This window comes from Oncorhynchus keta, chromosome 21 (assembly GCF_023373465.1).
Source record: "Oncorhynchus keta strain PuntledgeMale-10-30-2019 chromosome 21, Oket_V2, whole genome shotgun sequence".
Lineage (NCBI taxonomy): Eukaryota > Metazoa > Chordata > Actinopteri > Salmoniformes > Salmonidae > Oncorhynchus > Oncorhynchus keta.
Genome location: NC_068441.1, coordinates 53,393,597 through 53,410,983, shown reverse-complemented (window position 1 = coordinate 53,410,983; position 17,387 = coordinate 53,393,597). Strand labels below are relative to the sequence as shown.

Genomic DNA, 17,387 nt, shown 5'->3' with positions numbered 1-17,387 from the left:
CTCTGGACTGATTGTCGGGTGTGATACTGTATCTGATCTGATGGTCACAGGGATACAGGGCTCCTAATAATGGCTGAAGTGGGTTTAGACTAATGACCTATTTCAGTGGTTTTCCAGTGTTAATCAGCAGGGAGAGAAATATGGTGTGTGTGTGTGTGTGTGTGTGTGTGTGTGTGTGTGTGTGTGTGTGTGTGTGTGTGTGTGTGTGTGTGTGTGTGTGTGTGTGTGTGTGAGTGTGTGTGTGTGTGTGTGTGTGTGTGTGTGTGTGTGTGTGTGTGTGTGTGTGTGTGTGTGTGTGTGTGTGTGTGTGTGTGTGTGTGTGTGTGTAAGCATTTAGTAATGGTGACCATTCATTCATTATCTGATCTGCTTCCCGCTTGACCTGAATGCCAAGCGTCACGTCTGGAGGAAACCTGGCACCATCCCTACGGTGAAGCATGGTGGTGGCAGCATCATGCTGTGGGGATGTTTTTCAGTGGCAGGGACTGGGAGACTAGTCAGGATCGAGGGAAAGATGAACGAAGCAAAGTACAGAGATCCTTGATGAAACCCTGCTCCAGAGCGCTCAGGACATCAGACTGGGGGCGAAGATTCACCTTCCAACAGGACAATAACCCCAAGCACGCAGCCAAGACAGCGCAGGAGTGGCTTTGGGACAAGTCTTTGAATGTGCTTGCGTGCCCCAGCCAGAGCCCGGACTTGAACATCTCTGGAGAGACCTGAAAATAGCTGTGCAGCGACGCTCCCCATCCAACCTGACAGAGCTGGAGAGGATCTGCAGAGAAGAACGGGAGAAACTCCCCAAATGCAGGTGTGCCAAGCTTGTAGCGTCATACCCAAGGCCTCGAGGTTGTAATCGCTGCCAAAGGTGCTTCAACAAAGAACTGAGTAAAGGGTCTGAATACTTATGCGATATTTCCATACATTTTTTAAATATAAATTTGCACACATTTCGGAAAACACTGTTCTTGCTTTGTCACTATGGGGCTTTGTGTGTAGATTGATGAGAAAAAAAGAAGGGAAAAAAACAATCAATTTCAGAATAACAAAATGTGGAAAAAGTCAAGGGGTCTGAACACTTTCAGAATGAGCTGAATCTGATCTGATGATCACAAGGATATGGGGCTCCTAATAATGGCTAAAGTGGGTTTAATTACCTATTTCAGTGGTTTCCAGTGTTAGTCTGCAGGGAGAGAAATATGGTGTGTGTGTGTGTGTGTGTGTGTGTGTGTGTGTGTGTGTGTGTGTGTGTGTGTGTGTGTGTGTGTGTGTGTGTGTGTGTGTGTGTGTGTGTGTGTAAGCATTTAGTAATGGTGCCCATTCATTCATTATCTGATCTGCTTCCCGCTCGTTGTTGTGAGTCAATGTTTTTGAGTAATGTAAATGTCAGCAGCCAGCATCCTCTCTGTGTGTGTGTGTGTCTGTGTGTGTGTGTGTGTGTGTGTGTGTGTGTGTGTGTGTGTGTGTGTGTGTGTGTGTGTGTGTGTGTGTGTGTGTGTGTGTGAACCTCTGCTCTGCTGCCATCTCTCCCTGCAGACTGAAAGGAACACTGTGTCAAATGTAGAATACATAGTGCTGGGAGAATCTCCCCTGATATTAGTCAAACTGCTGGGAGAATCTCCCCCCATATTAGTCATAGTGCTGGGAGAATCTCCCCCGATATTAGTCATAGTGCTGGGAGAATCTCCCCCGATATTAGTCATAGTGCTGGGAGAATCTCCCCCGATATTAGTCATAGTGCTGGGAGAATCTCCCCCGATATTAGTCATAGTGCTGGGAGAATCTCCCCTGATATTAGTCATAGTGCTGGGAGAATCTCCCCCGATATTAGTCATAGTGCTGGGAGAATCTCCCCCGATATTAGTCATAGTGCTGGGAGAATCTCCCCCCATATTAGTCATAGTGCTGGGAGAATCTCCCGCCATATTAGTCATAGTGCTGGGAGAATCTCCCCCCATATTAGTCATAGTGCTGGGAGAATCTCCCCCCATATTAGTCATAGTGCTGGGAGAATCTCCCCCGATATTAGTCATAGTGCTGGGAGAATCTCCCCCGATATTAGTCATAGTGCTGGGAGAATCTCCCCCGATATTAGTCATAGTGCTGGGAGAATCTCCCCCGATATTAGTCATAGTGCTGGGAGAATCTCCCCCCATATTAGTCATAGTGCTGGGAGAATCTCCCCCATATTAGTCATAGTGCTGGGAGAATCTCCCCCCATATTAGTCATAGTGCTGGGAGAATCTCCCCCCATATTAGTCATAGTGCTGGGAGAATCTCCCGCCATAGTAGTCATAGTGCTGGGAGAATCTCCCCCCATATTAGTCATAGTGCTGGGAGAATCTCCCCCCATATTAGTCATAGTGCTGGGAGAATCTCCCCCCATATTAGTCATAGTGCTGGGAGAATCTCCCCCCATATTAGTCATAGTGCTGGGAGAATCTCCCCCCATATTAGTCATAGGGCTGGGAGAATCTCCCCCGATATTAGTCATAGTGCTGGGAGAATCTCCCCCCATATTAGTCATAGTGCTGGGAGAAACTCCCCCCATATTAGTCATAATGTTTTATTATCACGATACTTAGGTGCCGATACAATATGTATTGCAATACTCACGATTCAATATGCATTGCGATACAATACTGTACTTTTATTGTGATTCAATGTTTCAAACGTATTGCTGGTGAGAAAATCATGCCCCTCCCATATTTAAAAAAAGAAGATAGAGAATAAGCCGTGAAGGGAAATACTGGAGGTACAGCCGGACTACTTCGAAATAAATAACGCCATATTGTCAAAATGATTTACGATATATCGTCAAAAATAATATCCCACGATATGCGACTGTATCGATTTTTCTTCTTTTTCCTCACCCCCACATCACAAATTACTCATTGGCTTAATCGTCCTAAACTACCAACCAATCATCTCCCCCCCACGTGTCTTGGGCACCTCTACGTTCAGCATCAGCAGCTGAGCTGACTCCATACTGACTGACACGAGGCAGAGCAGACAGACAGTTGCTGCTTCATTAAAACGTGTTCATTGTGATGATATAATGTTACTACGGTAGTTAGCTAGCTACCTTTTCGTTGAAGGACCATTGTATTTAGTGTTGCACAAGCTGGTTAGTGTGATATAATGTTACTACGGTAGTTAGCTAGCTACCTTAGCTGGTTAGCTTCTCTTTATTATGAAGTGGCTGTTTCTGGCTTAGAGATATAATGGAGTGTTGGTGTACATTATCAAACGTCAGAAATACCTCTCCTTCCACCACTAAACTACTTAGCAAGATGCACAATTGCGGGACTAAGACCTTTTCGGGCAAAACGTCAAAAATGAATAACAGATTTTCTTGAGAGATTCAGGAAGACAAAATGGAGGGCGAAGTGTTGTTGTTGTTGTTGTTGCTAGGTAACACGCTGAGATTCATGGGAAGAAGCTGCCAATGGAATCGATTGGCTAAAAGGAACTATTTTACTCGGTTGGTCACCGCTCAGATTATGGATGTGTCACTGCAACCTTAAAGGTCCTAAATTATGTCACCATTGCCCTTGATTCTAAGCAATGTTGTGTTGCTATTTTTATTGACTTGGCCAAAAAACTATACAGACAATGTCTCCATCAAACAACGCTGTTTCATGACGCATCAGTGACATGGCAGGAGATGTTTTGAAACAATTACTGCTTTGCATACAAGCCAGTGAATTCTATGTGTTACAGCTGGATGAGTCAACAGACGAGGCGGGCCTGGCACAGCTCCTGGTATATGTCCGTTACGTTTATGGGTGGGGGTCAATTAAGGAAGACATCCTCTTCTGCAAACCACTGGAAACCAGGACAACATGAGAGGATATTTGTTTAAGTACTGGACAGCTTTGTGACATGAAATGGACTTTGGTGGTCAAGATGTGTTGGTATCTGTACTGATGGCGCAAAAGCTGGTGGTTGAATGTGTGATGGGGTACGGGACTATAAAAAGTTTGGGAACCACTGGAATAGGGAATATAATAGGGGATAAGGGATAGAATAGGGAATAGACACAGTACTATTACGGCCAGTGTCCGTGTTGTAAATTATATTACTAATGCCCTAGATAATAGAAAGTACTGTGCCACCTTGTTCATAGATTTATCGAAAGCTTTTGACACTGAAGACCATGCAATACTTTTGGGTAAGCTGTCGTCAATAGGACTGGAATTGGATGCCTGTCGTTGGTTTCATGACTATCTAAAGGATAGAAGTCAGGCTGTTAGAGTTGACGGCATCCAGTTGGAGCCATTGGAGTTGGTTAAAGGGGGTTCCACAAGGTTCTATACTTGGTCCATTACTGTTCACTCTCTACATAAACAATATAATTTATATGCTGATGACACTGTCATGTACTCTATCGCTTCAACGGCTGACCAAGCATCATCACTATTGGAGACAGATTTTAATACAAATGTATTTTATACAGCTGAAACTTGTTTTAAATGCAAAGAAAACACATTTTATGATTTTTAATAGTTTCAAAAAGTTTGTTGAAAATACACTTGCACTTACGAGCTTAGATGGCTCTCTAATTAACCAGGTCTCTGCATATAAATATACTTAGGGACATGTTTGGATGATAAACAGTCTTTTAAAATGCATATTAATGAACTTTGTAAACAGCCTTAAATCAAGCTAGGCTTCCTCTATAGAAACAGGACATGTTTTGTCCTCTACAAATAGAAGACACATTGTGCAAGCTACTTTTATGTCTGTTATAGTTTATGGGGATATTATTTACATGCATGCTTCGGCATCAACACTTAAATCACCGGATGCTACTTATCATTGCGCACTTAGGTTTATTACGGGTGCTAGCACCAGAACTCACCACTCAGGTTTATTACGGGTGCTAGCTCCAGAACTCACCACTCAGGTTTATTACGGGTGCTAGCTCCAGAACTCACCACTCAGGTTTATTACGGGTGCTAGCTCCAGAACTCACCACTCAGGTTTATTACGGGTGCTAGCTCCAGAACTCACCACTCAGGTTTATTACGGGTGCTAGCTCCAGAACTCACCACTCAGGTTTATTACGGGTGCTAGCTCCAGAACTCACCACTCAGGTTTATTACGGGTGCTAGCTCCAGAACTCACCACTTAGGTTTATTACGGGTGCTAGCTCCAGAACTCACCACTCAGGTTTATTACGGGTGCTAGCTCCAGAACTCACCACTCAGGTTTATTACGGGTGCTAGCTCCAGAACTCACCACTTAGGTTTATTACGGGTGCTAGCTCCAGAACTCACCACTCAGGTTTATTACGGGTGCTAGCTCCAGAACTCACCACTCAGGTTTATTACGGGTGCTAGCTCCAGAACTCACCACTGTGTTTAATATCATAATGTGGGTTGGACTTTGCTGTCCGTGGGACGAGAACAACATGCTCTCGTTTTTGTTTATAAAGCACTTCTGAATAAGCTACCTTCTTATTTATCATCACTCATCAACATTATAATTATAATTCCTAAAACCAGGTCTCAAGCATGGATTACACTCGAGGCCCATGTGATTTCCACAGAGTTGGGTATGGCTGCCTGTTCCCGTTATACTCCTTGCCTGTGGAATAAGCCTGCAGACTAAACTAAAACATGAGACTCTTGTCCCTCTGACGCTCATTTTAAACATTTATTGGAGGATTTTTATTTTTGTATTGCTTGTAACTGTTTCGGGTAATGCAAGTTCTTGTGCTGTTAGTGGGAATAACCTGTTAGGGGAATAACCTGTTAAAGGAATAACCTGTTAGGGGAATAACCTGTTAAAGGAATAACCTGTTAGGGGAATAACCTGTTAAAGGAATAACCTGTTAGGGGAATAACCTGTTAGGGGAATAACCTGTTAGGGGAATAACCTGTTAGGGGAATAACCTGTTAGGGAATAACCTGTTAGGGGAATAACATGTTAGGGGAATAACCTGTCAGGGGAATAACCTGTTAGGGAATAACCTGTTAGGGGGAATAACCTGTCAGGGGAATAACCTATTAGGGAATAACCTGTTAGGGGGAATAACATGTTAGGGGAATAACCTGTTAGAGGAATAACCTGTTAGGGGAATAACCTGTTAGGGGAATAACCTGTTAGGAATAACCTGTTAGGAATAACCTGTTAGGGGAATAACCTGTTAGGGGAATAACCTGTTAGGAATAACCTGTTAGGGGAATAACCTGTTAGGGGAATAACCTGTCAGGGGAATAACCTGTTAGGGGAATAACCTGTTAGGGGAATAACATGTTAGGGGAATAACCTGCTAGGGGAATAACCTGCTAGGGGAATAACCTGTTAGCAATAACCTGTTAGCAATAACCTGTTAGGGGAATAACCTGTTAGCAATAACCTGTCAGGGGAATAACCAGTTAGAGGAATAACCTGTTAGGGGAATAACCTGTTAGGGGAATAACCTGTTAGGAATAACCTGTTAGGGGAATAACCTGTTAGGAATAACCTGTTAGCAATAACCTGTTAGGGGAATAACCTGTTAGGGAATAACCTGTTAGGGGAATAACCTGTCAGGGGAATAACCTGTCAGGGGAATAACCTGTTAGGGGAATAACCTGTTAGGGGAATAACCTGTTAGGGGGAATAACATGTTAGGGGAATAACCTGTTAGGGGAATAACCTGTCAGGGGAATAACCTGTTAGGGGAATAACATGTTAGGGGAATAACATGTTAGGGGAATAACCTGCTAGGGGAATAACCTGCTAGGGAATAACCTGCTAGGGGAATAACCTGTTAGCAATAACCTGTTAGCAATAACCTGTTAGGGGAATAACCTGTTAGCAATAACCTGTCAGGGGAATAACCAGTTAGGGGAATAACCTGTTAGAGGAATAACCTGTTAGGGGAATAACCTTTTAGAGGAATAACCTGTTAGGGGAATAACCTGTTAGGGGAATAACCTGTTAGGAATAACCTGTTAGGAATAACCTGTTAGGGGAATAACCTGTTAGGGGAATAACCTGTTAGCAATAACCTGTTAGCAATAACCTGTTAGCAATAACCTGTTAGGGGAATAACCTGTTAGCAATAACCTGTTAGGGGAATAACCTGTTAGGGGAATAACATGTTAGGGGGAATAACCTGTCAGGGGAATAACATGTTAGGGGGAATAACCTGTTAGGGGAATAACCTGTTAGGGGGAATAACCTATTAGCAATAACCTGTTAGCAATAACCTGTTAGGAATAACCTGTTAGCAATAACCTGTTAGCAATAACCTGTTAGGGGAATAACCTGTTAGCAATAACCTGTTAGCAATAACCTGTTAGGGGAATAACCTGTTAGGGGAATAACCTGTTAGGGGGAATAACATGTTAGGGGAATAACCTGTTAGGGGGATAACCTGTTAGGGGAATAACATGTTAGGGGAATAACCTGTTAGGGGAATAACCTGTTAGGGGGATAACCTGTTAGGGGAATAACATGTTAGGGGAATAACCTGTTAGGAATAACCTGTTAGGGGGAATAACCTATTAGCAATAACATGTTAGGGGGATAACCTGTTAGGGGAATAACCTGTTAGGGGAATAACCTGTTAGGGGGAATAACCTGTTAGCAATAACCTGTTAGGGGAATAACCTGTTAGCAATAACCTGTTAGGGGAATAACATGTTAGGGGGAATAACCTGTTAGGGGAATAACATGTTAGGGGGAATAACCTGTTAGGGGAATAACCTGTTAGGGGGAATAACCTGTTAGCAATAACCTGTTAGCAATAACCTGTTAGGGGAATAACCTGTTAGCAATAACCTGTTAGCAATAACCTGTTAGGGGAATAACCTGTTAGCAATAACCTGTTAGCAATAACCTGTTAGCAATAACCTGTTAGGGGAATAACCTGTTAGCAATAACCTGTTAGCAATAACCTGTTAGCAATAACCTGTTAGGGGAATAACCTGTTAGCAATAACCTGTTAGCAATAACCTGTTAGCAATAACATGTTAGCAATAACCTGTTAGGGGAATAACCTGTTAGCAATAACCTGTTAGCAATAACCTGTTAGCAATAACCTGTTAGGAGAATAACCTGTTAGCAATAACCTGTTAGCAATAACCTGTTAGGGGAATAACCTGTTAGGAATAACCTGTTAGGAATAACCTGTTAGCAATAACCTGTTAGGGGAATAACCTGTTAGGGAATAACCTGTTAGGGGAATAACCTGTCAGGGGAATAACCTGTCAGGGGAATAACCTGTTAGGGGAATAACCTGTTAGGGGAATAACATGTTAGGGGAATAACCTATTAGGGAATAACCTGTTAGGGGGAATAACATGTTAGGGGAATAACCTGTCAGGGGAATAACCTGTCAGGGGAATAACCTGTTAGGGGAATAACCTGTCAGGGGAATAACATGTTAGGGGAATAACCTGCTAGGGGAATAACCTGCTAGGGAATAACCTGCTAGGGGAATAACCTGTTAGCAATAACCTGTTAGGGGAATAACCTGTTAGCAATAACCTGTCAGGGGAATAACCAGTTAGGGGAATAACCTGTTAGAGGAATAACCTGTTAGAGGAATAACCTGTTAGGGGAATAACCTGTTAGGGGAATAACCTGTTAGGAATAACCTGTTAGCAATAACCTGTTAGGGGAATAACCTGTTAGGGGAATAACCTGTTAGGGGAATAACCTGTTAGGAATAACATGTTAGCAATAACCTGTTAGGGGAATAACCTGTTAGGGAATAACCTGTTAGGGGAATAACCTGTCAGGGGAATAACCTGTCAGGGGAATAACCTGTTCGGGGAATAACCTGTTAGGGGAATAACCTGTTAGGGGAATAACCTATTAGGGAATAACCTGTTAGGGGAAATAACATGTTAGGGGAATAACCTGTTAGGGGAATAACCTGTCAGGGGAATAACCTGTTAGGGGAATAACCTGTTAGGGGAATAACATGTTAGGGGAATAACCTGCTAGGGGAATAACCTGCTAGGGAATAACCTGCTAGGGGAATAACCTGTTAGCAATAACCTGTTAGCAATAACCTGTTAGGGGAATAACCTGTTAGAGGAATAACCTGTTAGGGGAATAACCTGTTAGAGGAATAACCTGTTAGAGGAATAACCTGTTAGGGGAATAACCTGTTAGGGGAATAACCTGTTAGGAATAACCTGTTAGCAATAACCTGTTAGGGGAATAACCTGTTAGGGGAATAACCTGTTAGGGGAATAACCTGTTAGGGGAATAACCTGTTAGCAAATAACCTGTTAGGGGAATAACCTGTTAGGGAATAACCTGTTAGGGAATAACCTGTTAGGGGAATAACCTGTCAGGGGAATAACCTGTTAGGGGAATAACCTGTTAGGGGAATAACATGTTAGGGGAATAACCTGCTAGGGGAATAACCTGCTAGGGAATAACCTGCTAGGGGAATAACCTGTTAGCAATAACCTGTTAGCAATAACCTGTTAGGGGAATAACCTGTTAGAGGAATAACCTGTTAGGGGAATAACCTGTTAGAGGAATAACCTGTTAGGGGAATAACCTGTTAGGGGAATAACCTGTTAGGAATAACCTGTTAGGAATAACCTGTTAGCAATAACCTGTTAGGGGAATAACCTGTTAGGGGAATAACCTGTTAGGGGAATAACCTGTTAGGAATAACCTGTTAGCAATAACCTGTTAGCAATAACCTGTTAGCAATAACCTGTTAGGGGAATAACCTGTTAGCAATAACCTGTTAGGGGAATAACCTGTTAGGGGAATAACATGTTAGGGGGAATAACCTGTCAGGGGAATAACATGTTAGGGGGAATAACCTGTTAGGGGAATAACCTGTTAGGGGGAATAACCTGTTAGCAATAACCTGTTAGCAATAACCTGTTAGCAATAACCTGTTAGGGGAATAACCTGTTAGCAATAACCTGTTAGCAATAACCTGTTAGGGGAATAACCTGTTAGCAATAACCTGTTAGCAATAACCTGTTAGCAATAACCTGTTAGGGGAATAACCTGTTAGGGGAATAACCTGTTAGGGGGAATAACCTGTTAGGGGAATAACCTGTTAGGGGGAATAACCTGTTAGGGGGATAACCTGTTAGGGGAATAACATGTTAGGGGAATAACCTGTTAGGGGAATAACCTGTTAGGGGGATAACCTGTTAGGGGAATAACATGTTAGGGGAATAACATGTTAGGGGAATAACCTGTTAGGGGGAATAACCTGTTAGCAATAACATGTTAGGGGGATAACCTGTTAGGGGGATAACCTGTTAGGGGAATAACCTGTTAGGGGGAATAACCTGTTAGCAATAACCTGTTAGGGGAATAACCTGTTAGCAATAACCTGTTAGGGGAATAACCTGTTAGGGGAATAACATGTTAGGGGGAATAACCTGTTAGGGGAATAACATGTTAGGGGGAATAACCTGTTAGGGGGAATAACCTGTTAGGGGGAATAACCTGTTAGCAATAACCTGTTAGCAATAACCTGTTAGGGGAATAACCTGTTAGCAATAACCTGTTAGCAATAACCTGTTAGCAATAACCTGTTAGGGGAATAACCTGTTAGCAATAACCTGTTAGGGGAATAACCTGTTAGCAATAACCTGTTAGCAATAACCTGTTAGGGGAATAACCTGTTAGCAATAACCTGTTAGGAGAATAACCTGATAGGGGAATAACCTGTTAGGGGGAATAACCTGTTAGGGGAATAACCTGTTAGCAATAACCTGTTAGCAATAACCTGTTAGGAGAATAACCTGATAGGGGAATAACCTGTTAGGGGGAATAACCTGTTAGGGGAATAACCTGTTAGGGGGAATAACCTGTTAGGGGAATAACCTGTTAGGGGGAATAACCTGTTAGCAATAACCTGTTAGCAATAACCTGTTAGCAATAACCTGTTAGGGGAATAACCTGTTAGCAATAACCTGTCAGGGGAATAACCAGTTAGGGGAATAACCTGTTAGAGGAATAACCTGTTAGGGGAATAACCTGTTAGAGGAATAACCTGTTAGGGGAATAACCTGTTAGGGGAATAACATGTTAGGAATAACCTGTTAGGAATAACCTGTTAGGAATAACCTGTTAGGGGAATAACCTGTTAGGGGAATAACCTGTTAGGGGGAATAACCTGTTAGGGGAATAACCTGTTAGGGGGATAACCTGTTAGGGGAATAACATGTTAGGGGAATAACCTGTTAGGAATAACCTGTTAGGGGAATAACCTGTTAGGGGAATAACCTGTTAGGGGAATAACCTGCTAGGGGAATAACCTGCTAGGGAATAACCTGCTAGGGGAATAACCTGTTAGCAATAACCTGTTAGCAATAACCTGTTAGGGGAATAACCTGTTAGCAATAACCTGTCAGGGGAATAACCAGTTAGGGGAATAACCTGTTAGAGGAATAACCTGTTAGGGGAATAACCTGTTAGAGGAATAACCTGTTAGGGGAATAACCTGTTAGGGGAATAACCTGTTAGGAATAACCTGTTAGGAATAACCTGTTAGGGGAATAACCTGTTAGCAATAACCTGTTAGCAATAACCTGTTAGCAATAACCTGTTAGCAATAACCTGTTAGGGGAATAACCTGTTAGCAATAACCTGTTAGGGGAATAACCTGTTAGGGGAATAACATGTTAGGGGGAATAACCTGTCAGGGGAATAACATGTTAGGGGGAATAACCTATAGAATAGGGGATAGAATAGGGGATAGAATAGGGGATAGAATAGGGGATAAAATAGGGGATAGAATAGGGAATAGAATAGGGGATAGGGTATAGAATAGGGAATAGAATAGGGGATAGGGTATAGAATAGGGGATAGAATAGGGTATAGAATAGGGGATAGAATAGGGAATCATTGTAGGTGCTACATTGTGAGAACTGGGTCACATGTAAATGAATGTGAATGCTGCTGTGCTGTCTGATGATGACGTGTAAAGGGTTAGTGGTTAGGTTTAGGAGTTAGGTTTATGGTTTGGGTTAAGGGTTAGGGTTCGGGAAAATAGGATTTTCAATGGAAATTCATTTTGGGTCCCCAAGAGGATAGAAGAATATAATGTGTGTGTTTTATAACATGTTGATGTGGCAAACTGAACACTGACAAATTGAATGGGAACTGGAATACCATTTAGAGTAGGTTTTATGCCAAAACTATTTCTCAATATTACAAGAACATAATAAAGAACAGAAAGCATTTGTTTCACATAAGGGGTTAGACTGGTGTCTGTGCTTGTGTCTGTATCGGACTTTGTGTTACTGTGGAAAGTGAACATAAAACAAAAAATTGTAGAACATCCGACGACATTATAGAACAGCAACAACATTCTAGAACCACAACAACATTCTAGAACCGCAACAACATTCTAGAACCGCAACAACATTCTAGAACAGCAACAACATTCTAGAATAGCAACATTCTAGAACAGCAACAAAATTCTAGAACTGCAACAATAGTCTAGAACCGCAATGAACATTCTAGAACAGCAACAACCTTCTCGAACAGCAACGACATTCTAGAACCACAACAACATTCTAGAACCACAACAACATTCTAGAACCGCAACAACATTCTAGAACTGCAACAACCTTCTAGAACAGCAACGACATTCTAGAACCACAACAACATTCTAGAACCACAACAACATTTTAGAACCGCAACAACATTCTAGAACGGCAACAGCATTCTAGAACTGCGATGAACATTATAGGACTGCGATGAACATTCGAGAACAGCAACAACATTCTAGAACCACAACAACATTCTAGAACCGCAACAACATTCTAGAACTGCAACAACCTTCTAGAACAGCAACGGCATTCTAGAACCACAACAACATTCTAGAACCACAACAACATTCTAGAACCACAACAACATTATAGAACTGCAACAGCATTCTAGAACAGCAACAACATTATCGAACAGCAACAACATTATAGAACCACGATGAACATTATAGAACAGCAACAACATTCTAGAACCACAACAACATTCTAGAACCGCAACAACATTCTAGAACCCGCACCAACATTCTAGAACAGCAACAACATTCTAGAATAGCAACATTCTAGAACAGCAACGACATTATGGAACAGCAACAACATTATAGAACTGCAACAATAGTCTAGAACCGCAATGAACATTCTAGAACAGCAACAACCTTCTAGAACAGCAACGACATTCTAGAACCACAACAACATTCTAGAACCACAACAACATTCTAGAACCACAACAACATTCTAGAACCGCAACAACATTCTAGAACTGCAACAACCTTCTAGAACAGCAACGACATTCTAGAACCACAACAACATTCTAGAACCACAACAACATTCTAGAACCGCAACAACATTCTAGAACTGCAACAGCATTCTAGAACTGCGATGAACATTATAGGACTGCGATGAACATTCTAGAACAGCAACGACATTCTAGAACCACAACAACATTCTAGAACCGCAACAACATTCTAGAACTGCAACAACCTTCTAGAACAGCAACGGCATTCTAGAACCACAACAACATTCTAGAACCACAACAACATTCTAGAACCGCAACAACATTATAGAACTGCAACAGCATTCTAGAACAGCAACAACATTATCGAACAGCAACAACATTATAGAACCACGATGAACATTCTAGAACAGCAATGACATTCTAGAACCGCAACAACATTCTAGAACAGCAACGGCATTCTAGAAGCTCTCCTCCTCTGGAACTCCTCTGATCCTTGTGTAATCCCCTCCTGTCCTGACCTGCCCTGTCTCTCCAGTGCTCTTCATACTCTCCTACCACTACTCTATATGAGTGTACACCACCATACTAAAAGTGCAGCGAAAGCTTTGGGCTTATCAATAATTCACAAGCAGGCTTCTCCTGTTTCTTATTATAGGAACTTTATGAAATACACTACATGGCCAACATGATATAAACACTCCTTCAACACCCGTTGCTGATAGGTGTATAAAAATCGAGCACACAGCCAATACTTTAAAAATAAAGTAAAAGAAGGTTTTGCCCATATGAATGTACCCTACGATGTCACTGCAGTGATGAGACAGACGTTCTTCTTCTTTTGTTTACATGTTTTATTATCTCTCCGTCAAACTGTGTTCAACCATGTTGGATCTTGTTTCACGAGGACCACAATGGAAATAAGATAAAATGGATTTGATCTTCAATGATTTGGAAGTGGTAGACCACACCAGCTCACAGAACAGGACGGCTGACTGTTACATCACTCACTACAGAACAGGACGGCTGACTGTTACATCACTCACTACAGAACAGGACCGACAACTGTGACATCACTCACTACAGGACCGCCGACTGTTACATCACTCACTACAGAACAGGACCGCCGACTGTTGCATCACTCACTACAGAACAGGACGGCTGACTGTTGCATCACTCACTACAGAACAGGACCACCGACTGTGACATCACTCACTACAGAACAGGACGGCTGACTGTTACATCACTCACTACAGAACAGGACGGCTGACTGTTACATCACTCACTACAGGACCGCCGACTGTTACATCACTCACTACAGGACCGCCGACTGTTACATCACTCACTACAGGACCGCCGACTGTTACATCACTCACTACAGGACCGCCGACTGTTACATCACTCACTACAGGACCGCTGACTGTTACATCACTCACTACAGGACCGCCGACTGTTACATCACTCACTACAGGACCGCCGACTGTTACATCACTCACTACAGGACCGCCGACTGTTACATCACTCACTACAGAACAGGACGGCTGACTGTGACATCACTCACTACAGAACAGGACGGCCGACTGTCACATCACTCACTACAGAACAGGACGGGCGACTGTCACATCACTCACTACAGAACAGGACGGGCGACTGTCACATCACTCACTACAGAACAAGACGGCCGACTGTCACATCACTCACTACAGAACAGGACGGCCGACTGTTACATCACTCACTACAGAACAGGACGGGCTGACTGTGACATCACTCACTACAGAACAGGACGGCCGACTGTCACATCACTCACTACAGAACAAGACGGCCGACTGTCACATCACTCACTACAGAACAGGACGGCCGACTGTTACATCACTCACTACAGAACAGGACGGGCGACTGTCACATCACTCACTACAGAACAGGACGGGCTGACTGTGACATCACTCACTACAGAACAGGACCGCTGACTGTTGCATCACTCACTACAGAACAGGACCGCCGACTGTTACATCACTCACTACAGAACAGGACGGCCGACTGTTACATCACTCACTACAGAACAGGACCGCCGACTGTTACATCACTCACTACAGAACAGGACGGCCGACTGTCACATCACTCACTACAGAACAGGACGGGCGACTGTCACATCACTCACTACAGAACAGGACGGGCGACTGTCACATCACTCACTACAGAACAAGACGGCCGACTGTCACATCACTCACTACAGAACAGGACGGCCGACTGTTACATCACTCACTACAGAACAGGACGGGCTGACTGTGACATCACTCACTACAGAACAGGACGGCCGACTGTCACATCACTCACTACAGAACAAGACGGCCGACTGTCACATCACTCACTACAGAACAGGACGGCCGACTGTTACATCACTCACTACAGAACAGGACGGGCGACTGTCACATCACTCACTACAGAACAGGACGGGCTGACTGTGACATCACTCACTACAGAACAGGACCGCTGACTGTTGCATCACTCACTACAGAACAGGACCGCCGACTGTTACATCACTCACTACAGAACAGGACGGCCGACTGTTACATCACTCACTACAGAACAGGACCGCCGACTGTTACATCACTCACTACAGAACAGGACGGCCGACTGTTACATCACTCACTACAGAACAGGACCGCCGACTGTTGAATCACTCACTACAGAACAGGACGGCTGACTGTTGCATCACTCACTACAGAACAGGACCACCGACTGTGACATCACTCACTACAGAACAGGACGGCTGACTGTTACATCACTCACTACAGAACAGGACGGCTGACTGTTACATCACTCACTACAGGACCGCCGACTGTTACATCACTCACTACAGGACCGCCGACTGTTACATCACTCACTACAGGACCGCCGACTGTTACATCACTCACTACAGGACCGCCGACTGTTACATCACTCACTACAGGACCGCTGACTGTTACATCACTCACTACAGGACCGCCGACTGTTACATCACTCACTACAGGACCGCCGACTGTTACATCACTCACTACAGAACAGGACGGCTGACTGTGACATCACTCACTACAGAACAGGACGGCCGACTGTCACATCACTCACTACAGAACAGGACGGGCGACTGTCACATCACTCACTACAGAACAGGACGGCCGACTGTTACATCACTCACTACAGAACAGGACCGCCGACTGTTACATCACTCACTACAGAACAGGACCGCTGACTGTTGCATCACTCACTACAGAACAGGACCGCCGACTGTTACATCACTCACTACAGAACAGGACGGGCTGACTGTTACATCACTCACTACAGAACAGGACCACCGACTGTTACATCACTCACTACAGAACAGGACCGCCGACTGTTACATCACTCACTACAGAACAGGACTGCCGACTGTTACATCACTCACTACAGAACAGGACGGCCGACTGTTGCATCACTCACTACAGAACAGGACGGGCTGACTGTTACATCACTCACTACAGAACAGGACCGCCGACTGTTACATCACTCACTACAGAACAGGACCGCCGACTGTTACATCACTCACTACAGAACAGGACCGCCGACTGTTACATCACTCACTACAGAACAGGATGGCCGACTGTTGCATCACTCACTACAGAACAGGACCGCCGACTGTTACATCACTCACTACAGAACAGGATGGCCGACTGTTGCATCACTCACTACAGAACAGGACCACCGACTGTTACATCACTCACTACAGAACAGGACCGCTGGCTTCATGGCCGATCAGTCGCACACAAGCCTAAGATCACCATGCTCAATGTCAAACGTCAGCTGGAGTGGTGTAAAGCTCGCCGCCATTGGTCTCTGGAGCACTGGAAACGCGTTCTGTGGGGTGATGAATCACGCTTCACCATCTGGCAGTCCGACGCTACGAATCTACCTGCCCGAATGCATAGTGGCAACTGTAAAGTTTGGTGGAGGAGGAATAATGGTCTGGGGCTGTTTTTCATGGTTCGGGCCCCTTAGTTCCAGTGAAGCGAAATCTTACCGCTACAGCATACAATTACAATTACGATTCTGTGCTTCTAACTTGGTGGCAAAAGTTTGGGGAAGGCCATTTCCTGTATCAGCATGACAATTCCCCCGCGCTAAAAGCGAGGTCCATACAGAAATAGTTTGTTGAAATC

General features: G+C 43.8%; 1 protein-coding gene and 2 long non-coding RNA genes across 6 annotated transcripts in view; 1 reads left to right on the top strand and 2 right to left on the bottom strand.

The window, feature by feature from the left end:
- pusl1 (pseudouridine synthase like 1) overlaps positions 1-17,387 on the bottom strand; it is a 75,044-nt gene that overhangs the window by 7,104 nt on the left and 50,553 nt on the right. The gene's annotated exons all lie outside the window — the stretch shown is intronic.
- LOC127910430 (uncharacterized) lies at positions 4,733-5,942 on the top strand. The gene is made up of 3 exons (XR_008074851.1): positions 4,733-5,099; positions 5,138-5,213; positions 5,252-5,942. It is a non-coding gene; the product is annotated as an uncharacterized LOC127910430 (long non-coding RNA).
- Positions 6,378-8,545, bottom strand: LOC127910435 (uncharacterized). The gene is made up of 3 exons (XR_008074856.1): positions 8,520-8,545; positions 6,851-6,866; positions 6,378-6,584 (listed from the first exon to the last, which is right to left on the bottom strand). It is a non-coding gene; the product is annotated as an uncharacterized LOC127910435 (long non-coding RNA).